Source organism: Peromyscus maniculatus, chromosome 14 (assembly GCF_049852395.1).
Source record: "Peromyscus maniculatus bairdii isolate BWxNUB_F1_BW_parent chromosome 14, HU_Pman_BW_mat_3.1, whole genome shotgun sequence".
Taxonomy (NCBI): domain Eukaryota; kingdom Metazoa; phylum Chordata; class Mammalia; order Rodentia; family Cricetidae; genus Peromyscus; species Peromyscus maniculatus.
The window spans coordinates 25456299-25483529 of record NC_134865.1 but is presented as its reverse complement, the minus strand read 5'-3'; the positions used below and the strand labels follow the sequence as shown (position 1 = coordinate 25483529).

At 43.5% G+C, this 27231-nt stretch overlaps 1 protein-coding gene across 2 annotated transcripts in view; it reads right to left on the bottom strand.

The window, feature by feature from the left end:
- Stxbp6 (syntaxin binding protein 6) overlaps positions 1-26942 on the bottom strand; it is a 250484-nt gene extending 223542 nt beyond the window's left edge. The window contains exon 1 of one of the 2 annotated variants that reach the window (XM_042260647.2): positions 26622-26942. The gene's annotated coding sequence lies outside the window, so the exon portion shown is untranslated. The remainder of the gene's footprint in view (positions 1-26621) is intronic. The other variant, XM_042260649.2, reaches the window with a different exon arrangement.
- Between the last annotated feature and the right edge of the window lie 289 nt (positions 26943-27231).

The window sequence follows — 27231 nt, the reverse complement described above, 5'->3', positions numbered from 1 at the left end:
TATCAGTTTTATTCCTTTATAAGAAAATTCTAATACACACACCAAATCCTGCACTAAGGCATTCTTACTCAACCTCAAGTGTCTCTAGCTACAGCCCCGGCAAAATGTCCTGACCAAAAGTAGCCTTGTAATCTAAGTTAGCTCAAATGGAGAGAATGCTGAGGCTGTGGAAGATCTATGAGAGATTCGTTTTTTTGCCTAAAACTGGCAGAACATGAACTAGAGGTCCAGCAAGTGCTTTGGGATGGTAGGGTAGACAGAGCTTACCTGAGCATGGGGACAATAAAGAAGTAGACTCCAGATAGGAAGCTGGGCTGATTACTCTAATTCAACCCTATGATAAGCCACAGCTCTAGGCTTTTTAGCTAAACAAGCCAGTAAATTCTCCTTTGGGTGTAACCCAGTTTGAACCAGGAGTTCTTTTACTTGCACTAGAAAGAATTTTAATTACTGCAGTTGCCAGAATTTCAACCCTTTGACTTTTCATACAGTAGCCAGCAGTTTTGGCTTGTACCAAGTAACACTAAACATGAGTGTTGGCTCTATTTTATTATAGATCTTACCACCCTCACTGTCACCCACCCTGAGCCACCTACTTCATTTGGAACCAGAGCCAGAACTTTGTCTAAAGCCCAAGGCCTGAGATCAGAGGGCAGAGATTGTCTCAAAAGAACATTCACTGTTAACAACACAGAAAATATATTCTGGGCAACCAAAAAGTCATAAGCATACAGTGCAGCAACTCATTCAAATATTTTTAAAACATTCTATACTCAAAATTAAACAGGTTTGCTGGCTGAAGGTGGCTTGTCAACCTCCCCTTAATGTTCCTTGTTTCCTAGGTGATCTCATCCAATACTGAGCCTTCACCTACCATCTCTACACCAAAATGCCACATTTTTATTTCTGACTCACAGATTCAACCTCAACACCTACTCAACATCTTTACTTGGATGCCTCAAACTCATTGCAAATTTAATTTTTCCAAAACAAAATTCATGACCTTCAGCCCATCCCACCTGATCACCTACCTAAAAGTGGCCTTCCTCAGAGTTCTTGCTACAAGATGAAAGAGAAATAATGAGGGGACAATTGGTTACTTTTAAATTAAATTATCTCTGGAAAAGTGGCCTTACATAGGGATTCATCATTCAATCCTAACTTGAAAGCTGGTATGACAAGCCTCCCCAAAGCACTTTAAGACCCTAATAAAAACACTGGAAATTAATAATAATAAGTCAGGACTATTAAAAGATTCTTTTATAATTAATAACTAAAGTTTCAACTTGTAAAAATTATATCCTATTAGGTGTTATATCAAGTGGGGATTATTTTACTTTAAATATATCAATATGTCACAGAGTTTTCTCCTTTGAGTAGGACCAATATGACTTAAGTAGTATGTGAAAAAAAAAAAAAACCACATAGGAAACCAACTCTAAGATCCCATGGAAATTCTTTTGCTATTGCAAATGCACAAGAAAACTACTTGGTATCTCGATTCATATATTTTCAATTTGTACTTTCCATCCCTTCTCAATTTGTTTTTAAGATGCATAGAAACAAAATTTCACCATAACAAACTCAAAAGAGGAAAAGTTCATTAAGGCATGCCCAAATGTGCCTTTCCTGGCTCTATCAGTACAACCAGAGGCTGTATCTGATTTGATGTTCATAAGAGCTTGGGAGATTGGGCAAATACTATCATCTTCTGACAAAGCTAGAGTCACTGCCTATATGACTCATGATTATTTTGTACAATACTGTGTTAGGGGAACTACCACCATAATTTAACTCTGCTATACAATAAACTGTTGTTTCTAGACATGCATGTTACAATATAACATAACAAAAACACACATTTCAGAATCTGTGAAAAACATAACCAGAAAACCTCCCTTCACAAATAAGGAACCAGAGGTCTAGGGGATTACCCAAAATTAGTCAATAAGCTGGAGAATGGCCTTGAATCTACAGGGTCTGTTTTCTAATCTAGTTCCTCTATTCCTTTAGAGTTCCCTCTCTGCCCCAAAAGCTTCCCTCATCAACAGGCAGACCAGGAAAATAAATGAATCAGTTCAACAAATCCCTTTAAGAGCACAGATTCTAAGGTAGACTAACTTAGACCTGGACTTTTCAGTGCTGGAGAGATGGCTCAGTAGTTAAGAGCACTTGTCTACTCTTTCACAGGGCCCAAGTTCAATTCCCAAGCACCCACATGGCATCTGACAACTGTGTGTAATTCCAGTTCCAGGGGATCTGACATCCTCAGACACACATGCAAGCAACACATCAACTCACATAAAATAAAAATAAACAAATCATTTTTTTAGGTAAAAGAAATGAAAGAAAGAACTTCACTTTGTTTTTTCCTAGGAATATTGCTGCCATAAGCATTCTTCCATAAGCATTCCTCCAGGTCAGTTAGACAGCCATTACATTACTAACCTCAGTGCTAACTCAGTAGAGGACAGGCTAACAAAAACAAACAAACAACAACAACAACAAACAAACAAACAAACAAAAAACCTTCACATCTGACTATTATGATCCCCAAAGCAGTTGTTATTTATGCAGCATCATTGTTGGGCCTCTAATCAAGCTGAAATTTCTTCTATAATAAACAGGATCCTTTAATGGCTTTTTTTGTTTCATTGTTTCAAAAATACCCATTTGGAAAAATACCAACTTACACTTAATTAGTGCACAAAATAATGCAAGGCAAATGTATAAGCTTAATCATCAGCATCATCCCGAGCAAGTGGTCTTTGATTTCAACACCCAACACCCATTTTAAAAAAATCAGTTGTAAAAGCCACGAAATTTATTACATGAGATCTGAATAAGACAGGTTTGATTTATGACAAAACTCTTTTTATGCAAAATTTAATTGTTTCCAATTTGGACTCTCCACAGATCCTTGAGCCGTGTTCTGAACACGGAAGTTGTGCAACTGGTGTGCGTGAAACACATAACAGTGAAAATGAACAGAACATTTTTTTTTCTTTTGGTAAATTTCTCCTTTCCTAGCCCTGCAATGGTGCTGGATAAGAAACAGGCTAGCGAGTTTCTGGTGGTGCCTACTGTGGTTCTGGCATGTATCAAAGGCATATCAAAGTTAATAGTGTGGGATTTTCAGGAGCTGACAGTATAATCAATAGGTATGAGTATAAAATACAGGCAGATGGTGGAATACCTTCAAGCATTCTCAGCATCTTATTAAAACATTTTGACATCATGCTCTAAGACTGTTGAGTATAAGACCTATTGCATCAAGTTTCCCGATACGACCTAAGGTAAGCCAGGTCTCAGAAGCTGCATCCTCATTTATTGCCTACTTATCCCTCAGGGCTACTGCAAAAGAAATTAAGGGAAGAGAACGTTATTTTGAAAGCCCAAGGATGAACACAATGTAAAACATCTCTAGAGATACTTCCCTGAATGCTGCAATGACTTCCTCTGGGAGTCCCTTATGATAAAGTCAGAGAACTGTCCTAAAATATGAATCCAGCCACTCCATTCCCAGGCTTAGAGACAGGTGCCTTAGAGGGAGAGCCTGCAGAAACTGGCTCCTTTGCATCCCTAGGTTTATTTTTCAATCACAGCAAATACACAGTTGCACCCCAATCATGTTCTCTCCCACAATTAGTTCTTGAATTCTTGATAGGATTGCAGGCTGCGATTGTCCTTTAAAACTCAGAACTCCCAGGCTGCCTTTAAAGCATCTTTTCCATTACCCCGTGTCTCTGGGCTTCTGCAATCCAAGGAAGGGCACAGGCTGAATCTTATCAGTAGTTGTCATACTTAGTACAAGGTCCAACCTAGGGCAGCTCAATACATACTCCATGAGTGACAGCAAGGGAGAGCTATATTTGCGTCGTACCAAATAATGACATGAAGGCACAGCCTATGTTCTCTGAAACAACCAGAAAGACCCCTGTGTGCTAGCTCATGTGAAAAATCTCTTGTAGAGCCAGGTGATAGCAAGAGTAGAGCTTGCCCAGGAAACCAGCAGGTACTTCTTTTCCCAATAAAAGCACTGTGCTGCATTCCAAGGAAGTGGGAGGAGGATGTGTGACTTTGTGATAAATCCTAGCACCTAGGCACCCATTTTGTGATCACCCAAGAATTCAAGAATTTTCATTTCTGAAATGGGAAGAATGTTGTCTTGGGACTTTACAGCAGGAGCTATCTGATTCTATCACACATGAGAGGCCAATAGCATTAATAGCTATCTATGATTTACCCCAGAGAGACCTCACTGCGTGCAAGGCAGGGAGCTTATTACCTAGAAAATCTCAGTTAATCCTCACATTAATTATAACCTGTCTCACAAAGTCATCATCTTATTTCACACAGATGAAGTTTACTGTTTCAACAAGGATCCCACATAACGATGATGTTACCTCTTGCCAACCATTTAGTTTCTACTCTGAAAAAGAATGGCATGTCCCATGCTCATTCTCCATACCACACAATTCTATCCTCTGCTGTGTATCCTTTTTTGGAAGCACGAGGCAAAAACAACTGTCTTGTCCATGCTAAAAATGTGTTCTCTCTGTCCCTTCAGCATACTGCACCCACTAACCCACCCAACCCCTTCTGAATACTCAAAGTGTGACAGCTGAAGACAGAACTGCACATGTTACTGTCTCATTCCCCAAGTTTTCATTCTTGACATGTAAACAAATAACAATACATGAGGATGAGTTGCATGGCATAGGAGAAATACAGGTCACCTCTGCCTTGGCTGGAAATTTGATTTTCACAAATGATGTCAAAGAGGTGATGAATCCTGAACTAGATCTCAGGATAAACAGAAGATGAATGATGCAGATTATTTCAAGGACTTCTAAAATAGTATTAAGTGAATGGAAAGAGCACGATGAAAAAGAGACAGGCCCCTAGGCTGGAGGAGCAAAAGTGAAAAACCCATCTCAATACAGTCTTCCACACCTGCCTGATCACAGCCATCAGGACAGCATCCTGCCCAACAGGATTAGAAAGGCCAGGCCTGGGCAGTCAAGCAGGCAACGGGGGCACAGGAAGGTCTGATGACCACTCCTTCCCAACACAAGTTACAACTCTCCTCTCTCCTTCTGTTCTTACCACAAGCCCTGTGAACTCTGATAACTTGTCTCTTGCCTTTCTATGAGACTGACTGGATGACCTTTGGGACAAGACACTATTCATTCAAGAGCTCTTCATCCTGGAGGACAGCACAGGAAACAAAATGTGATAAGCAGGGCACGAGGGCAAAGTTCTTAAAGAGAAAGAGGTAAGTCACGGATCACATTACCTACAGCTTCAGTATCCACCACAATAGCAGGGCATAATAAGGACAGACAGAGTCATTAGGCTCTCCCGCTCCTCTGAGGTACCTAAAGCCTCCACAGTCCTCAGGCTTTCTCAACGAGCAATGGTCCATCTGCACCTGACTCGGGGTCCCTCACCTCCCCTTCAAAGGAAGGTGGCTTCTTGGTATACAACATGCTTTTACTTCTACCAAAGGAAGGTTTAAAAGTGTTTTCAATTGTTATGAGAATTTGTGGCACCTAATATGATAGTTGGATACATTCTGATTTCCTACAGGAAATCAGGGTGAAAAGTCCTAAGTACAAGAACTCATAAAGACCAAAATAACTGACAGAGGACTGCATGCTTCACAGTCATGAACTGAATCTCTTCCTGTGGGAAATGTGGCCCATCCAGACAGAAAATAGTTGACACTTCAAATTATTCATTCAGACACATATTTAATATTGCCAAATTCAACAAAAATTGTTTATAGAGCTATAAATCCTTGTTTTTTTGTTTTTGAGACAGAGCCTCACTATGTAACTTTGACTGTCCTGGAACTTGCTATGTAGACCACACTGGCCTTGAACTCACAGAGCTCGGCCTGTCTCTGCCTCCCAAGTACATGGAGCACCACACCCAACAAGCTATAAATCGTTATATTAATTTTACAACAAGACAAAGTCATTGCTTGGTTTCCTATTTATACAGAAACAATTAAAGCTTTGGTTACTGAAAATCAAAGTAACAATGTCTGAGAAAATGACTGTAACTGAAAACCAAACTATAAAATAAGGAACCTTAGAAATATTTGAGAATTCTACAAATTCACAGTGAGTCCTAGGTTCAAGTGGAGTCATGGTTGAACTACACAGCTGCTATTTTCTTCACTAGAAAAAATAGAATTACATAGAAAGACTTTTTTAAAAGGCAGGAAGAAGAGGAGACTAAAGCATTTAATTAGAAACATAAGAAATTTTTCTGCTAAAAAACAAATTTGTAATATTCACAAAATAGATCTTTGGTAGGGAGAAACAACTTCTCTTTTTCATATTTTAAAATTAATTCTTTTACAATAAAAGAAAAAGATAGAGGCCAATAAATTAGTTCCAGTTACCTTAATAAATGATACAAAATTTTCCTTAAGATTGCTACATGAAGCCGGGCGTTGGTGGCGCACGCCTTTAATCCCAGCACTCGGGAGGCAGAGCCAGGCGGATCTCTGTGAGTTCGAGGCCAGCCTGGGCTACCAAGTGAGCTCCAGGAAAGGCGCAAAGCTACACAGAGAAACCCTGTCTCGAAAAACCAAAAAAAAAAAAAAAAAAAAAAAAAAAAAAAAAAAAAAAAAAAAGATTGCTACATGAAGCTCTCAAGCAGTATGTTATTTAGTCTTGTATGTCCTAATGAACAAACCAAGGATTTCCTCATCTCAGGTTAACTAAAGAGAGTAACACACATACTTAGCAGTGGCATACTTAAGATAACAGACTAACAGCAGAGTAGACACATCGCAAGGTCACTCGTGAACCTTAAGAGGCCAGCTCCGGGTCAGCTACAACTCTGGGACTGTCTTCTCCCCATTTTCAGAAAGGCTGGTGTGAGCCTCTTCATTCTACTAAGAGGCAACCCTGAGGCTGAAACTCACTTTGAGGAAGCTAAGCCCTGAAGTCTGAAGCAATCTCAATAAAAAATAAAATAGACTGAACCTATCACTCAGTCTTCAGAGTTACATGAATTAAAACTCATCTACTAACTCAATTACAGGATAAGTAACAAGAACTGTACACTTATCAATATAAAAGATAGTATTTGTTGATTTGGGAAGGAAGAGAGGGAGGGAGGGAGGGAGGGAGGGAGGGAGGGAGGGAGGGAGGGAAGGAGGAAGGAAGGAAGGAAGGAAGGAAGGAATTCATTTACCTATCTGTGAGCACTTATCCAAGAAATAGATCTTATTTGCCAAGAATCAACTGTCATCCTGGGGCTTGGCCTCACTTAGCAACAGTGCCCACTAGTGGTAGGGAGGACTAGAGGGAAGGAAGAAATACAATTAGAGATTGCCTTTAATTCATGTAAAACCTCTCAGGTTTCACAAATTTTTAAATATAACCCTGGCAGAAACCTAAGGACACTGTTGTTACTAGATTCATCTTACAGATGAAGGAAAGTTGAATGTGGTATGAATAGAAAAACAGAGATTAAGTGCTAAAGGCTCAAAATGACTTCAGGATGTTTCCTGAGACTCACAACACATCTCTCTATGCCTAACTGCCTTTGGGGTCGGGTTCCAAGTATAGGACTTTCTTCCAACTACACTAACTGGTATGATGACGGCTGCTCCCCACCAAGTATATATGGTGTCTTTGCACAGACACCCATATGACCCTAAATGAGACCAACTCTCTTTCCCCCCTGTTCAAATGTCAGTGAAAGACTTCTTGAAAAATCTGTTTTTTCTCAATACCTGCTACAATTCATTTTCCCATGCCTCACCTAAGCTGAGCCGATTTAAAATGTGGGAGTTTCTCTCAGAGATGTAGTTCCTCTTGATAAGTGAATGATCTATTATTGATAGGCACTTCATGGGGTGACAGTTGCAGGGTCTGACCACACTCTGCAGTTGCTCACTACTACTGCACATTATAGTGATCAAGGAATTCAGGAGTCACACTAACGGCTGCATGAACCAAGGTCAAAAGGACAAACTCTGTTTTGCTTTCTAACTCCTTCTAACATTTATATGTTACAAAGACATATAATAAATAAGCTAATTCAAGGAATCCATAAAATGTCCTTAAAACCTACCTGTCTAGAACTATAAGTTCTTAATAAAATTAATATTACAGAGACTGAAATGAGGTCCTTATTCCCAAACCAAGAGCTTAAACACACTAGAGAACTGTAGGTAACACAGCCAATCTACAGGGAAGCAGTGTGTACTATACTCACCCAACACCATCGCTGGAACCTGACCTACATCCACCCCCCACCCCACCCCCAGAGAATAAGGATGCAGGAGGTCCTTACTACGCCTACCTACCACAATGGATATCTTATATTTCCTCCGTTCATGGTAGCATTTAAAATACAAAGTGCTATTTCCTCACTTTTCTTTTGGTAGGAGGTGAGTAATAAGTTGAGGCATCTGCCAGCCACTCTAGTTCTGTCTTGTATACATCTACACACATAGAAGTTAATGTAATCATGAAGGAAGTGGTTTAGATAGATAGCCATGCCAGGTATTCACAGCCACTTAGGGACAAGACAGCTATGTGTTAGTAACACCCACCTCTTTGCACCTGCTCTGCAATCCTCTACAGGAGTTAAATGTGGTGTGAACACAAATCTCTTAGCCAGGTAGTGGTGAGCACATGCCTCTAATCCCAGCAAAGGCACATCTCTCCATACCTAAATGCCTCTGGGGCTGGGCTCCAAATACAAGTTCAAGGCCAGCTTGGCCTACAGAGCAAGGTTCTGGACAGCCAGAGCTACACAGAGAAACCCTGTCTCAGAGAGAGAGAGAGAGAGAGAGAGAGAGAGAGAGAGAGAGAGAGAGAGAGAGAGAGAGAGAGAGAAGAAGAAGAAGAAGAAGAAGAAGAAGAAGAAGAAGAAGAAGAAGAAGAAGAAGAAGAAGAAGAAGAAAGAAGAAGAAAAGAGAAGAGAAGAGAAGAGAAGAGAAGAGAAGAGAAGAGAAGAGAAGAGAAGAGAAGAGAAGAGAAAGAGAGAGAGAGAGAGAGGGGAGGGAGGGAGAGAGAGAGAAGAGGAGGAGGACTACGAGGAGGAGAAAAAAGACAAGGAACAGGAGAAAGAAGAGGAAGTAGAAGAAGAAGAATCCCTTACCCAGATGTTTTTATAAAAATGCACAAATCATTTCTGAAAATCAGGGCTACTGAGATTAAAGGTGTGGCAAAGAATGGGAGCACTAGGCTTCTGCCTCACTACGGAGGAGTCTCCACAGAACTCCACAGGTTCCTGAGCTCCCACTGAGCAGCTGAGAAAGCAGGTGGCTTCTCTCTCTATGAGCAGTATTCCAACCAGGCCTTGCTCTCAAGAGTCCAGCAAGGGTGACAGCCAGCCCAGGATAGTCAAGTGTATTCTCTTCTTCCAGGACCTGACTGTCTATGAAAAAGCAACTAACCCAGAACATTCTTTATAGTACTAATTTCTTCAAATCCTTACTCCACACCAAAAACATTAACCCACTCTGTCTCAGGGAAGAGCAATGGGTACTTTGCTTTCAAGATCAGTAACGAATAAACATTAAAGAATTCAGCAATACTCTAACTCTGTGGTCAGATTTTATATAAATATCTATGTAGAAAAATACTATTTTCTACACAGAACTTAGTTTCCAACTGTGACCTTGTTCATCAACATGACAGAAGTATTTTCCGAGTAGTACTTTCCAGTTTGGGACAGATATAGCAAGGCTTCCAGGCCAGCCAATCATTTCAGATGGGACCTGGAAAAGCTTTGAAGAACGTATACAAACAACAAGGTCTGAGGAATCCTGTATGAAAACAGTCAGTGCGTCCCGAAGCCAGAGTGCCAGGAGTGTGCTTCTCACCACCCAGCCCCAATCTGTTCCTGAGACTCCAGAGGACAGGGCAAGAACAGATTTCACCGTAACTATCCTTTCTCATTCGTCATAGGAGGAGCAATATTATGGTCTGGATTTTAAATGTCCCTTAATGGGCCAAACATGATGACACATATCAGTGATCCCAAAACACAAAACACGGGAAGCTGAAGCGGGAGGATTGTGAGGTTAAACTTATCCTGGGATACACATCAAGATTCTTTCTTTAAAAACAAAGGAACAACATCAATAACAAAGGGGAAAAACACTTTGTTTCCCAAAAGTTCATGCATTAAAGACGTGATGTAGTACTATGGACTGAAGAAGTATGGACTTTAGGAGGCAGAGCCCACTGGAAGGACTTAAGTCACTAAGAGCATGCCTATGAAGGGGATATGGGTACCTTTAAACCTTCTTCTCCCTTTCTTATTGGCCTCCATGAGTTCTCCTCTTGGGTTCTGCCATGTCTTCTCCACCATGATATTCTGCCATGCCAGGTAACAGGCCCAAAACAAAAAGGCCACGTAACCACAGACTGCCGCCTGAGGAAAACTCAATCTTTCTTCCTTTTATACTGCTGATCTCAGGTAGTAGAAAGTTGACTAATGCAAGAAGGTTGGGGAAAAGGAAATTATAACGTAGCTAGGCTTAACTCCTGAGTCACGTTCTCTTTCTCTAAACTTCTGATTTTTTTTATTTATAAAAGTAGCATATTCACCTCCAGTTTCTATTTCAACTAAAGAAATAATGAAATGGAGCTTTCTTCTACTCTGTTAAGATAGCTTGTACTCAAAAAAGAAATAAAAATTCTATCATGTGAATAGTACCTTTCCTTAGTCACTGATGAAGGATCATCCATATTCACAAGAGGTTTTTTTTTTTTTTTTTTTTTTTTTTTTTTTTTTGGTTTCTGAAGTGCTGGAGATTGAGCCAAGGGCTGTGTGTTACACCACTGTACCATGGAGCTACATGCCTAATCTAGAGAGAAATCTATTGCTATTTCCCTAAATCACAGTCATACTCAAAGGACATTTTAAAACCAAGGACAACTATTCAAAAGAATACACAAAGCAATTCCTAAAAGGGCTTTGGTAATATTATCCCATCTTCCTAAAATAATTCTATAAATGCAAGCTCATATATAGATTAAATCTCTCATAACTTTACAACTATCCAGGTTAGCTCTACCTCTTTAGGAATTTTTTTTTTCCATGCAAAGGGGTTTTAGGATTCTACATATCCCTCCAAGCCCTACTCCCCCAGAATATAAAATGATATAATTAGGCAATGAACTCTCATGCTGAAGTTGTTCTCAGTAATTTGCTGGGTGGGCAGGCTGAAAAATAAGCAAGAAGCTTCCGCAGGTACTCCACAGAAGATATCCAATTGCTAATACACACATACAAACTTGTTAAGCTTTAAATAGTAATGAGAAAAATGTAATTTAATGCCATAATGATGAAGCCCTATACAGACATCAGAATGACTGAAATCAAAATGACTTATCAAACTAAATGCCAGTAAGATTATGGAACTCAAACTCAAATCTAATAAAGTATAAATGATTACAATAGAAAACACTTCATGTCTTTCTTAGTTAGGGTTTCCATTGCCATAACCAAACACCAGGACCAAAAGCAAGTTGGGGAAGAAAGGGTTTATTTGGCTTACACTTCCACATTGTAGTCCATCATTGAAAGAAGTCAGGGCAGGAACTCAAATAGGGCAAAAACCTGGAGGCATGGCTGCTTAATGGCTTGCTCATCATGGCTTGGTCAACCTGCTTTCCTATAGAAGCCATGACCACCACCCACAATGGGCTGGACTCTCCTCCATCGATTGCTAATCAAGCAAACACCCTACAGGCAGATATTATGGAGGCATTTTGTCAACTGAGGTTCCCTCCTTTCAGATAACTCCAGCTTGGGTCAAGTTGACACAAAACTAGCCATCACAACTGATCCCTTGTCAACTCAACATACAACTACATCACTGTTAAGCTATAACCTTTTCTTTCTTGTTCTTTCCTCAAGATCACACATTAATATCACCATTACGATATAAATGGTTCAAATTTTAAAAGCCTCACAGTCTTATATTCAAACACTTCAAAATTCAGTCCTTTTAAAATCGCCAAGCTCTTGTAAAATCCAAAGTCTTAGCCAGTGGTAGTGGCACGGCTCTTGGTGGGGGGCAGAGGCAGGCAGATCTCTGTGAGTTCAAGGCCAGCCTGATCTACAGTGTGAGTTCCAGGGCTACACAGAGAAACCCTGTCTTGAAACACCCTCCTGGAGAGAGATGGAGAGATAGCAGTAAAATCCAAAGACATTTAAAATTCAAAGTCTCTCAACTCTGACCTCCTACAAAATCGAGAAGAAATTAAATTCTTTCTTACTTCAAGAGAGATGAACCAGGGCACAATCACAATATGAACAATGCAAAACCAGACTCTAAAAGTGTAACTAACTCAATGTCCAATTATCTGGGATTCACTCAAGGATCATCTGGACTCCTCCAAATGGCTTGTGTCACTTCTTCAGCTTGCTTTACAGGCTCCAGCTGGCTCCACTCCACCACTGCTGCTGTTCTTGGTAGTTATCTCCAAAATGCTGGAGTCTCTGCTGTGACTGGGATTCACTTTCACCAATAGTCTGTCCAGGCCTCTCTTCAGGGACTCCAGTCCTATCACAGGGCAAGCCTCAGCTGCTTCCCATGACCTCTTCACACCTTCAAAACCAATACCACATGGGTGACTCTCAGACTACCAAGTTCGGCTGCCAGCATGAGGTACAATCTCAGCCACTTCTGGAGTACAGCTTATGTACGCTAACCCCGAGGAAACACTCCCCAGAAGATTTTACCTCAATGATGCTGGTCTCCTCTTAATCATCACTGGTTCTTTAGCCCCCACTGACCAGTATTCCTTGTCCCAGCAAAGAGGTTTTACTTTAGTGGCTAATGGTTTTTACTCTTGTAAATCACAGCCAGTTCTTCAGCTCCAGCTGACCAGACTCTTCACACAAAAGGTGCAGTAGGGTCTTTGCTTCCTTTCCTCTGAAACTTTACAAGCCAAGCATTCATTGTCGGAACTTCTCTCAACATTCTCATCTTCCAAGTTCCTACAAAACAGCTCACGGGGCTCTCAACACTCAATTGTTCCTTAGCCCAAAGGGTTGACATCTTTCTACAATCTTCCCCCAAACAAGTCACTCTGTCACAGCAGTACCCAAATATCCTGGCCCCAATTTGTCTTAGTTGGGGTTTCTATTGCTGTGATGAAACACCATGAGCAAAAGCAAGTTGGAGAGGAAAGGGTTTGTCTTATATTTCTATACCATAATCTATTATTGGAGGAAGTCAAGACAGGAACTCAAACGGCAGGATCCTAGAGGCAGGAACTGATGCAAAGGCCATGAAGGGATCTCTCTCTCTCTCTCTCTCTCTCTCTCTCTCTCTCTCTCTCTCTCTCTCTCTCTCTCTCTCTCTCTCTCTCTCATTGGGAAAGCTTGGCTTTTAGCTTAGGCTTGTTTCCACCTAGCTCTGATAACTCAAATTAACCTGTTTCTATTCATCTACATTCTGCCACATGGCTTCTACCTCTCTCCCATTCTGCAGGTCCAACTTGTTCCCAGTCTCTTCTCTCTCTGCCTGGAAGGTCCCCCATTCTCTCCTGCCTAGTATTGGTCATTTAGCTTTTTATGAAACCAATCACAATGATACATCTTCACACAGTGTAAACAAATATCATTCAAGACCTCCACTCAACAAGTAAACAACGCAAAAGTTTCAGGAAGTCCTTGCAACAGACCAAATGTACTTAGGTCCTCCCTTCCCCAAGCACATATAAGCAGTACGGCCTGCTGAGAGACACGCCAACCTGTTGAGCTGCCTGTAAGTTGTACAGTGATTGCCTGTCAGTTGTACAGTGAAATTCAGGTATCCAACTTTCATGAACTATACCTATGATAGGGATTGAGGTGGAGGCTTTGGTGATACAGCTACCTTGGAGTCATTTCTGGTCCTCTATGTAATCCCTCACCCAGACTCCTATAAGTAACCCAAATAAAACTTAATGGACTTTGGTCTGTCTTTGGTTCCCTATTCGGGGTGAGCAGACATTTGTTTGTTTCCCTAAGAATAGTGTCACCCAACAGTATGACTTCTTTTTTTAATTTTTTATTTTATTTAAATAAGATTTTTTCATTTATTGCACAACAACCACAGTTTCCCCTCCCTCCTCTCTTCCCAGCTGCCCCTCCCCCTACTTCTCATCTACCCACCATCCCTTCCACTCCTCCTCCATCCCCATTCGGAAAGGGGCAGGCCTCCCATGGGTTTGAGCAAAACATGGCACATCAAGTTGAGTCAGGACTGAGCTCCTCCCCTTGCATCAAGGCTGGACAAGGCATCTAGGATGGGGAACTGGTTCCCAAAAGTCAGCTAAGAGCCAGGGACAGGTCTTGATGTCACTGCTCGGAGCCATACAAGAGACCAAGCTACACAACTGTCACACACATGCAGAGGGCCTAGGTCAGTCCCATGCAGGCTCCCTAATTGTTGGTCTAGAGTCCAAGAGCTCCCAAAAGCTCAGGTCAGCTTTCTCTGTGGGTTCCCCTGTCATGACCCCCTAGCTCCTACAATCCCTCTTCCCTTTCTTCAGAAAGACTCCCGGAGCTCAGCCGAGTGCTTGGCTATGGATCTCTGCATCCACTTCCATCAGTTACTAGATAGAGTACCTCTGATGACAATTAGGGTAGTCACCAATCTGATTACAGTAGATGGCCAGCTCAGGCACCCTCTCCACTATTGCTAGGAGTCTTAGCTGGTGCTGCAAGCTGCAGGAAAATGTAAATCAGCTACTATCACAAAAGCTACTACTTGGAAAGGTCAAAGACTTTTCTGAAGGTCAAGCCATGGCTTAAGAACTCTTGGTGATATTTTAGATTTTGTATATATATTAGCTGACTCCTGCAATGATTTCCTTGTATGCTATGTATGCTTCCAAGAACTCATAGCAATGTATTTTATCTGAAATACCTATCAAGCATCCAAGGCCAAATGGTCTCCTAAATAAAGGCAAATTAAGCTCAGACCCTCCTTTTTTATACAGCCTTAGTGGTATTTATACTAACATTATAGACTCCTAACATTTACCTAACCACCTCTAGGAACATAGTTTGAGCACATAAATTCCCTTTTTCTGATAATATTAACCAATTTTAGCTCTTAATTGACCTCCTCCTTTATCACTCCCCTGTTGGGTTGTAAAAGAAAGCCTGAAGGTCACTGTCTAAGAAAAACTCTTTCTGCCTTTATGATCCTGTAGTAATTCAAGCCTGCTGACCTTGCTTTTAGCTAGAGCACTGTTATTGCATGGGCATATAACTGTAAACCTCAGAGACTTAGAGAGGATTTTGACTGGAGAACTAGATGGAGAGCTAGAAGAATGAAATGGAAGATGAGGAAGAGCCAGATGGGGAAGAACGAGATGAGAAAGACCAAGATGGGGTATAGAGGGGACAGCAGATAAATGTAGAGAGATAGCAGGCAAGAAAGGAGCTAGGCATGAAAACAGAACTGAAGCGGTATAGACAGAATTTTATCCCAGAGGAATAAAGTAGACAGACTAAGAGCTTTGTGTACTTAGATTCTTTTCCTGAAAATAATTCGTGCCATTTGTAGCTTCTCTTCTGGGCCCCTGGGAAGAAGATTATTAAGGCTGGAGCATAATAATATTCAAGAAGCTGGAGTTGTCCTTGTGGGTTCCTGGGGGGTTCCCTGGTGCCAGGTTTCTCCCTAACTCCAAAATGGCCCCTGTGGTAGAATATTATTTTAAGGTGTGTTACTTTTGTTTATGTTGCATTTGTTTAACTCTGTGAAGCTGTGCTACTGTGCCTGTCTAAAAACACCTCATGGTCTAAGAAAGAGCTGAACAGCCAATCGTGAGGCAGGAGAGATAAATAGGTGGGGCCGGCAGGCAGACAGAATGAATAGAAGGAGAAATCTGGGAGGAGAAGAGAAGGAAGAGGCCAGAGGCTAGCCACCCAGCTACACAGCAAGCCATGGAGTAAGAGTGAAAGTAAGGTTACAGAAGTAAGAAAAGGAAAAATCCCTGAGGCAAAAGGTAGATGGGATAATTTAAATTAAGGAAAGCTAGCAGAATACAAGTCAAGCTAGAATAAACCTCCATTGTGTGATTTATTTTGGAGCTGGGTAGCCAACCTCCCAAGAGTAAAACAAACAACAGGTGTTGTTTCTAACACCTCTTTCTTAACTCTGCCCCTCCATCCCACCTCCAACCCACCTCCTGTACCCCACCCACCCAACCTGTACCCTCAAGTTCCCATCCCTCCTTCCCTCCTCCCCCACCTCCAGTTTACTCAGGGGATCTCTTCTATTTCCCCTTTCCAGGGAAATCCATGCATCCCTCTTTGGGCCCTCCTTGTTATCTATCTTCTCTGGGGCTAGGGGCTGTAGATTGGTTATCCTATACTGTACTCCTAATATCCACTTATGAGAGAGTACATACCATGTTTGTCTTTCTAGGTCTGGGTTATCTCACTCAGATTGTTTTTTTCTAGTTCCATCCATTTGCTCTTACTGGCTTGCTCATCATGACTAACACAGCCTGCCTTCTTATAGAACCCAGGATCATCAGCCAAGTAATGGTACCACCCACAATGGGCAGGGGTCTCAACCATCAATCACTAATTAAGAAAATGCCCTACATCTGGATCTTTTTTTTATTTTATAATTTAATTTAATTTTACGTATCAGCCACAGATTCCCTTGTTCTCCTCCCCTCCCCCTTCCCCCCAGCCCACCCCACATTCCCATCTCCTCCAGGGCAAAGACTCCCCTAGGGATTCAGCTCAACCTGGTAGATTCAGTCCAGGCAGGTCCAGTCCCCTCCTCCCAGGATGAGCCAAGTGTCCCTGCATAAAGCCCCAAGTTCCAAACAGCCAGCTTATGCACTGAGGACAGGTCCCGGTCCCACTGTCTGGGTGCCTCCCAAACAGTTCAAGCTAATCAACTGTCTCACTTATCCAGAGGGCCTGATCTGGTTGGGGGCTCCTCAGCTATTTGTTCATAGTTCATGTGTTTCCATTAGTTTGGCTATTTGTCCCTGAGCTTTTTCCAATCTTGGTCTCTACAATTCTCCCTCATAAAATCCCCCCTCTTTCTCACCAATTAGACTCCTGGAGCTCCACCTGAGGTCTGGCCATGTACATCTGGATCTTATGAAGGCATTTTCTCAATTGAAGTCCCCTCTTTTCAGATAACTCCAGCATTCATCAAGTTGACATAAAACTAGCTAGCACATCTTAGGACTCAGCAGTCATATACATACATGCTCAGTCAGAAATGCAAACCATGATCACCCAAAAAGATAAACATAAATGCTCACATCAGCACTATTCTTACTGGGGCTAAAAACCATTCAAATGTGTGTCATACATAGTTAATGTATATTCATGCAAAGAAATCTATCTACCAGTGAAAATGAATAAACAACTGTTGTACATATAGCACAGATAAATCTCACAAACAAAACCAGGGGCTCAGAAGTCAGACTTTCAAACTCCTAGAAGTATGGCGTAGGATCCCGGTTACAAAGGGATAGGGGATATGAAAAATGTTGATCAAAGGATACAAAACTTCAGTTAGGAGACATAAATTTAAGAGATTCACTGAACAACAAGAGGATAGTCATCAACACCAATGTGGTGCATACTTGACAACTGCTTGAGAGCTTTCAATTGTCTCACACAAATAGATGTGAAGTAATGCATCAGGAGCTTGACTTAGTTATTCCACAATGCACACCCATATCAAAACATGTATACAATAGACACATAGGGTTTTACTTATCAATTAAAAATAAGTACAAAACAAAAGGGATAGAATACAGAAGTATTAAGTGTTTCTATAAACTTCTAAGTGCTTGCTGTGAGTTGTAAGGGGTTCACTGTAAAGTCCTCAAAACCATGGAGTATATACTCTGTAGGCAAACATTACATAATGAAAGCAACACCGACAGAAACATTGATGGAGTAGACAGTGAAGAGGAATCCCAGAGGAAGCAGCTGTCTAGCTCAACACACTATTGATTCTTTTCTCTCTACCAGATGTGCACAGTATCTGCAGGGATGCACACAAACTGCACGTGAAGATCCCTGCTCCTGCTTCTGAAGGAGTTCACTTCAGTAGGGATGGAGAGCCAAGACTGACTAAAAAGGGACCTGAGTTTAGAATTCTTGGTTCATTCTTTTACAAAGATTAAGAACAAGATAGACCATGGTGTGACTGGCAGTACCAGAAAGGGAGCTGAAAGTCTCATTTCGCACTTACCAGAAGAAAATTGGGAGAAATACCCTCATTATTAGCACCGAGTTCCTTCCATAAACACAACATCTGGGCATCAAAGTAGAGGCTTGTTTGGCTTTTTAATTACTGTTAGAGTTGTCTAGTGATTTAATTTTAAAGGACTGACGTCAGGAACACCCAGCTTTACACCCCTCAGCAGCAGGACAGCTTCCTCACTGCGATTTAATGATAGGGTGGATTAAATTCATCAAGAATAATATGGACTTCACAATCACCAGGCACTGTGAGCTTTCACCTTCGATTATGTGTGGCAACACATTTCAAAGCAGTCTAAAAACAAAACAAAAGAGCCTCCCTGATCTGTCCCCTGCCAGGCCAGACACGATAGCAATAGTTACAGAAAGCGACTAAAGCATACACATTATGTGCCCCAGAAACCAGACACTTCCCACTTTCCAGAGTCAAACCAGAGTGTGGGACAGGGGCTCCTGGGCTACATGTATCACCCTCACAAAAGCAGTGTCTCTCAGGCTGTGACAACCGGAAACTGTTCAGATGTACTGATCTGTGACTGGATTGTTTGTCTTAAAGACCATACTTACATCTTGTTTCCCAAAAGAAAGCAAATAGGCTCTACAAATTGAAATATAAACATAATTTCCTGTTTGCTTTTAAGGGGGACAGAAACAGGACAAAAGTCCACAGTCACCAGCTCACCTGGTAACTGTTGGGTAACACCATGTGGGCAGCAGAAGGGATTATTCCTAGTCAATTAACCGTATAGGAAGCTAAGACTCAGGAGAGCACCCAGCACAGACTCCAGGTAAGAGAATTATAGTTACTTTGAGGCTTTAGTCCTAGGCTCCTCTTCAGTTGATCCCTATTAACCTAATTCCATCTAACCACCCACCCAGTTAACAGACTCAGAGAAGGCAGCAAAGTGACCAGGTTTTCCGAAGGCCTCTAGGAAGCCAATATTTGCAATCTTAACCCCAGAAACTTCTACCAGGGCTGCACCCCTGAGTGCATTCTGCTCCCTTTAGTTTGCCTCACTTGCATCAGTGATTAATGTCAGCAAGAGAAGGCAGAAGCCAGCTAGACAAAGATAGGCAGGTTCCACCTTACCAAAGAACTGTGGCACCCAATGACAGCCCAGGGATGGCCTTCCGGTCGGCAAAAGACTACCCACACAAGCAGACTAGAGACTCATCTCCATGAAGTAAAATGACCCAGACTCAGCTGAGATCAACACAGAAACCTCACCAACACTACGGTAATATAAACAGAAAATTCTCCCCTGAGGAGGTATGATAAAATCTCATCTACTGTTCCCTATACCAACCCTTGCACACAAGTTAAACCGCTTGTTCTTTCACATACATAGTTTGTTGTTCGGCCTCAGTTTTCGCCGTGGAATTCCTAGCCCTTGAGGAAAGGAAAAGGCAAACAGCATTGCTATTCTGAGACATTATGCTAAGCACGTTTTGTGAGCTCAGTCCTACCCTGATGTGGAAAGAGAACTGGCCCACGTGGTAATTAACTTGCCAAGGTCCCACATCAAACACATGGTGGAGCCACGATTCACATTTAGCTCCACCCCATCCCAAAGCCTTCTTCTCGGCAGTACATCAGCTTCCCCTTAAGTGTGACACGTAGGATAACAGCATCTGCGTCAACCCCAGGTTGGTTAGAACTGCAGAATCTCAAGTACCATAGCAGCTGGCTGAGCGGAAGTCAGCATTCAAACCAGATCCCCTGGCGCTGCCAGCCTTTGGCTGTGCACTGCTCCACCAGCCAGGAAAGAGAAGTCTCCACCCACAGGGCAACTGCCTCAGCCCCAGTGCTGTTAAAGGTACTTAGCATCATTACTATTGGCCCAGACACACTGATGCTCACACATTACCAATTAGCCCATGGAGGTCTGAATACAGTCGGATTTAAAACAAGGAGGGAGATCTTGAGGGAATTCCAGGAAGTAGTAAATGACTTTAAATGTCTACCACCGTCGAATCTAAAAGGAGAAGCTCCGCATAAGCTGCCAGGTCATCAGAACCTCTGCTGGCTCGGGATCCAAGTGTGGAATTTGTTTCAGGAAGGGAAGCTAGAAACAGGAGGGGATCTGAAGACCACAGGCATTCACCACTGACCCAGGGGTGAAGGAGCAAAAGCCTTCTGATTCGGGGGAGGGGAGTTTGGTGAAAGTTCACAGAGAACCTTAGGGCCCCCCCCACACAAGGAGAGATGGATAGATAAGCCAGAGGGTTGTCCAGTAGCAGAAGCTGACCTGAAATTATTACTGATGCTTAGGCCATTTTAAAAACTCTCAGGCCACCATACACTTTTTCCTATTTTTTTTATTGAGCTATAACTTATATACCATAAAAAATATTCTTTAAAGTATGCAACTCAATAGTTTTCAAAAGTTATGTAACCATCACCATCTAATTCCAAAACATTACCTCACCCCCCAAAAGAAACTCCATGCTTACCAGAGTCACTTCCTGATCCAACTCTCACTTCAAACACCCCGGGCTTTTCTCTTCTGGATGTTTCATGAAGGAATCCATATGACATGTGACTTTAGTGTCCTACTTTTCTACACATTAGGCTCAAGGCTGACCAATGTTGGAGCATGAATCCAAACTTCCTTCCTCTTTACAGCTAAATTGTTTTCCATTGTGTGGGCATATTGTGTTTCCTTTATTCACTAGCTGATGGAAGAGAGTTCTTTCCATCATTTGGCGCTATGACTAATGCTGCTATGAATATTCACTCACAAGTGTTTATCCTGACATGCTTTCACTTCCTTTGGGAATACACTTAGGAGAAGGGGTCTTCTTCATGTAGATAGTGTTTAACATTTTGAAGGGACCATCCAGCTGTTTTCCAAACTGCCTGCACCCTTCCCGCTCACCAATACCCTACAAGAAGGCCCAATTTCTCCCTGTGTCTTTTTAGTCACAGCCACCCTGATAGATGGGAGGCATCTCCTTGTGATTTTGATTTACATTTCCTTGCTGACTAATGGCACTGAGCAAATTTCCACATTCCTCTTCAAAGGAATAGCTATGCAAATCCTCTATCTACTTTTAAATTGGGTTATTTGCCTCTTTATTGTTGAATTGTGAGAGTTCTTCTTTCTTGCTATTTTTGAAACTCTAGTGAGGAATTTTCTTCCTGGAAAGTCCTTCTTTCTCCAGCATGCTTCTATTGAGCTGCTCCATGAGTTCCACTGTGCAAGGATGACTTTGGTCTGTTAGTAACTCCCACCCTCCCTCCCTGAACCAACCCCCCTAAATTGTGTGCCTCCTACTGCCCCCAAATATCTCTCCTGCCGCTGTCAGAACCTACCTGTAATCTTAGTGAATTTACAGAATTGAGAAAGCATGTAACAGGTTTTTTGGACTACCACCACAGGATCTCTAAGTCTCACACTGAGCAAGGCACCATATTTTGTCTGATGTGCCTTGAAAATCATCTACACAGACACAATGCTAGTCTCCATAGTCCTACTGTATCCATACCACCAACCTAAAATGCCCTGCATGTGCAGGAGAGAAGGGTTCCACTGTTCACACTAGCACATCTCTGCCCCTTTCTGGAGACTTCCTTAGCCGCCACAGCTTAAAACTCTCCCTCTGTAATACACACCAGTCATCACTTACAGAATTCATTAATCAACCAGTATCCAGAAAATGCCCCTAGCATTTTAGGAATATAGGAGGTGAGACTACCTCATCCATAATAGTATTAGAGAGCATAATAGAATTGTTAGCATATCCTAAATTGCTAATACATCCCCTAAGATACACAGACAACCTCAACAATGCTTTGTGATTTGGGAAATTCTGACTTGAATAAATATGAATGAGTATTTTTTGATAGTGTTCAATGTGTGGTAAATCTTAGTTTCTTTGATATGATGGTGCACATGTTGAGAGTCTATATTCAAAGAAAATAATAGGTAGTGCTCCCCAAATTGATTTGTCCTTTGGAAGAGCATACCTACTAACATCCACCCCAACAGCATTCTTCCAACACATTCAGAATTGCTGAGCTAATCCAACTGCTGCTCAGTTCTATCAGCTGGACAGGACTGAAGAGAAAGCAGTTTATATGGAGATAACAAGGTACATTTGCTTTGTTTTCTAATGTCATCTGCTGGTAGACACTCTTAGTATGATACAAAAAAAAAAATACACACGGACTCATAATGTTTAAGCTGCCTACTTTTCGAAAAATTCCGAAATGAAAAACAAATAACCAACAAATGCATTTTACCAGGGATTTTTGTTTTGTTTAAAAGCACTCTCAGGAAGGCTGAGAATGGTGCTTCTGGGACGGGTTTTGACTCTCTGTGACCCAGCAGTGACAACCAAGGAGAAATGAAATACGATAATGATTGTCTCATAATAGACTTATTAAGGGAACAAAGACACCAGGGAGTTACTGCTGAGAAAAGTAAACAGGGACAAGAAAAGGAATGCTCACACTCACAGGAAAGAAAAAAACCTGCAGCAAAAGTAAGGGTAACACCCCAACTACCCACAGCAAGTTACAGGAAGGAGCTTTAAAGCTGAAGGACTGCTGGTGCTAAGAGGGAGAAAGCATGGAAGGGAACAACTGGATCTTCAGAAGGACCACTGTTCCGTCACCAAGTGTTGATTACAGTCAGGAAGGCAGGCAGGCCTGGGCCTTCAGTTTGATCGGCTCACACATTAAGTGGTACACTTGAGTTTTTGAATAGGCTTCTGATTTACTGATAAGTCTCCCCACTGTTAATCATTTTAATGCTAAAACAAAGCACAAACGGGAAGCTGAGATAAAGCTTGAGGGTGAGCCGGGGCTCCACTGGGCATGGCAACTTAAGAGGCGGTGAAAGCGCTGACTGATCTCACGCACCCGGCTTTGGGTGCTGGGTTATATAAACTTCACTTCTTCTTCAAGAGCCCTCCTGCCTCAAGCCGGCTCCTGGTGCCTCCCTGATGCAAAGTAGTTAAAATGCAGACCACAATCTAGGTCATAGCGAGTCATAGTAAGATCTCTCTGCACAGAGAGACCATCCATAGTGTGGGAGACAAGGAAAAATGCTTTGGGTTGGTTCAGTCTAAACAATGGTTAAAAAGCTAATGCACTCTGGCCCCCTGCTGATAATGCATAGCTGACTCTGAAAGCTGTAGGTCACTGCCAAGGCCACCATCCTCCAGAAGGCATGGAAGGCCTTGGCTAAGTCTGATCACCAAGGGTCACCTGGCACAGGGTCCACTCGACACTTCCCAAAGGCCTGAGCAAGCTGTCTATTGAGAGAAAACACTACTAAAACTCCTTTTCAAATGTGCTTTCTGGTGATTTTACCTGTCTCATAACCACTTCGTTCCAGCCGTCAAGGCTGTGTGCAAACTTTCCACAAATGTCCAAAAGCCTCAAAAAAGGAAATAGAAAACTTGTTGGACCTAACCTTATTGTATTAGTTTGCTTTCTGTTGCTGTGAGAAGATCATGAGCAAAAGCAATGTGGGGAAGAAAGGGTTTCCTTGGTTTACATGTCCCAATCACAGTTCATCACTGAGGGAGGTCTGGGCAAGAATTCAAGCAGGAACATAAGCAGGCTCCTTGGAGGAACATTGCTACTGGCTTGTTCACCGTGGCTTGCTCAACTTGCTTACTTCAAGAGCCCAAGACCACCGCTCAGGGTGCCACCGCCCATAAGGAGCTTGGCCCTCCCACATCAATCCTAAGCAAGAGAATGTCCCACAGATTTGCATACATATAAGGATCACCAGTCTCTCTCTACCAAAGCACGATCACCGCACATCTACCAAATCTCTAGAGACCAGAGACTAAGCACTTGACATTAAGAAAAGGGCAGTCTCATCTTTTTGTAAAGCCATTTATTTGAAAAGTGACTAGAATCATTAAAACTAGGAATGGAAGCTGGCACATGGCTGGAGTTCACGATGCTTAAAGCAGTTTCCACAGGCTCCAGGAAGAAAGCCTGTCTCTACTAGGAAGAACCACAATCCTGATACTTTGGGACAGCCCTCATCTCTCTTTCTCCTACCATACAAATTCGTGATTCCATTGGCATGCCCTGGAGAACAGCCTAGCACCATCTGAGACTAGTTACAAACACAAACTGCTACACCTCTGCTCTAAACCTAGACACTGGAAGTAGAATCCAGCAACCTAGGAGTTAACAAGGCCTAATGCTCATATTTGGAAGTCTGCTCTAGGCTAGGGCGTGTTTCTGGGGAAGCTCGGGAACCTCATTAAGTTCTTGTTCACTGGGTGTCATGTAATCTCTCCTGTCCTTGACTCTTAAACTAGTGTTTAATCTCCCAGACTCATTTTACCAATGAAAGGTTGAGTCCTCAGTTCAAGGTTACTATGAGAAGCCAAGACAGAGCTCCATCGCAGGACTTGCTGATCTCGTCATCATCCTTGGATCACAAAGGAAAGCCTTGCTGACACAGATAATTCTGCACCCCCACCCCCTAACTGTGAATGGTGTTAATGCAGGTCCCATGGTCTCCTCCATTATACCACACTGCCTCCCTCAGACAGAAAGGAGGGATTTCCAACCCATAAAATCAAGAGAAGCTGTGCAGGTGTGTGTGTGTAAATCGCTGCTTCCACAGATCTCAGCAGCTAAACCTTGTAGTGAACACTGCATGGTGCGGGGAGACTTGGCTCTTTGTTATCATCAACAAGAAGCAGAATTTTTTAAACTGGGTACAGTGCACAGAGACACCGCCTAAGGCGTGGATCCCGCTTCATGTTTCCTTAGCTCCCTCCCTCTCCACTGTGTCACTCAAGTCTCACAGATATGGAGAGCAATAGGGTCACCATCGCCTCCTATTTGTCACCAAAAGAAAACAACAAAAACCCCAAAGCTCAGAGTAGCTTGTCCACCAGGCCTGTCAGCAGAGAAAACTTGAGCTCAGGTCTGTCTGACTCTAGAACCTGCGTAGTATAGCCACACACCATGGGATCTGTACATCTGGAAATCTTCTCTAAATGTACAATCCCCAAGGGAAAATCATATAGCAGAAATGGTGAACTCCTAACACACCAGCACTTCCTCAAGAGTGTGAGTGCTCCTTTAAGAACTTAACACACAAACCCAGCAGCCAAGGTGATCAGCCAAAAGAGAGGAAAGGGAAGGAAGAAGAGAAAATAAAAAAGGAAAGGAAAAGAACAGAAGAAAGAGTGAGAAGCTTATTTCTAGCCTGCATAATCATTCTGGACTTCTTCCCATAGCAGCCTCCTAGGCAAGGCAAACAACCACTCCAAGCCTGGGCTGCAGATCCTCCACACACTTCAACCCAGCTCTCCTCCACTTTCCCCGACACCCCACCCTGTTATGACAACTCCGCTCTGACTGGTGTGTAGACAAAACCCTAAAACTCAAAACAAGAAGTGAAAAAAGTGGAGCCAGGAGGAACATGGGCATCCTCTACATCCTTGCAATACGCACACAGCCAGTTCCAGGGCCTTGGAGTCTCCTAGAAGACCTTAGGAGACGATGTAATGAAGCAGAACAGTCCTCTGCCCCTGGCTTTGTTCCTTCCCACAAAGTCCGGGTAGAAGAATGATAGAAACACGAGAGGGTTGTTTTGAAGTCCAAGGCAAACAAGCTCCCATGCACTCCTCCTTAAGAACTGTGTGCCATCCTAAACTCTCTAACTGATCATTTGGGTCCTGGGGTCTGTGATGATGTAAACCTAGGGAAAGTCAGGAAGAAAAAGCAAGCCATCCATCTACTCCAGCCACGCTGACCCGCCATATGTGTGAGCTGGATTCTGGAGCGCTCTGAAAAAAAAAAAAAAAAAAAAAATCGGAGCCCAGAGGCCTTGACCCAGCCCCTGAGCACTTTGGTTGGGTACAGGGATAAAAAGCCAGGAGTGCCGGAAGCCTGCCCCGCGAGAAGCACCCCCCTCCTCAGTTTTGACAGCAAAGATCTTCCTAGAATATGCTAGGATTCATAGATTGGGGTGACTCGCTGATCTCAGTGAAGAGAACTCTGACTAGGGGCGCAGCGACCCACGGAGGTCTCCATAACCGGAGCCTCCAGGCAGCCCCCTTGGGGGCCATTCTGCCGAGCCAGCAGGAGAGACCTACCGGCTCCCCTACCAACTTTGTCACAGGAATCTGCCCTCTAGGCTATGACCAATATTGCTCGCACTCCGGGTCCCGGGTTGGGGGAGAATCAGCGAGCGACCTAGACCCTTTTCCGCGCGCACAAAGCAGCTGCGCCAGGCGTGCAGCCCCTTCTTCCCGCCGCCCTCCAACTTGCCCGCGCCGGCCGCTCTCCGCGCGCCTACCCTCGCCGCCTGCCCCGCGGCGCGCATCCCAGCCGGCAGCTGCGGTAGCTGCAACTGTACGCCGGGTGGCCTGGCCTCCCCGCGCCCGGAGCCTACCGTGCAGCCCGGCTCGTGCTCGGGCGGTGCCTAGTGCGCGGCACGCGTCCCAACCGGAGACAGTGCTCCCCCGCGGCTGCCCCGCGCGCGGAGATCGGGGCTGCGGACCGGGCTGGCCCGCCGGCTCAGCTGCTGGCCGCTCGCTGCTCGCTGCTCGCCGCTCCCGCGCGGGCTCCTGCTAGCGGCGCGCGAGGAGGGAGGGGTCGGGGAAACTCCTGGCAACTCCAACTCCCGGCACCAGGGCTCCAGCTGCAGCCTCGCGCCAGCCCGCTGCCGCGAGTGCGAGCTGGAGAAACCAACCTGCCCCCGCCGCTGCCTATGAGCATGCCCAGTGCGGCCGTGGGCGAGCCAGAGCGCCCTGGCCCGGGGCAAAGATCGGTGGCCGAGGGCTTGGGATTGGGCCTCAGGCCCGGAGCGAGCCCAGGGGACAAGTGGGGGAAGGCCCTGGGGACGCGGGTCAGCGAGTGGAAAGGCAATAAGAGTGGCACCCGGTTGTGAGAAGTTTGTGGACTGGAAAGGTGGGCTGATTCTGCGAGCCTCTGCAAGCCGGTATTCAAGGGACAACCAGAAAACAAGCTACAGGAATGTGGGCCCAGCAGGTGGGGTTTTA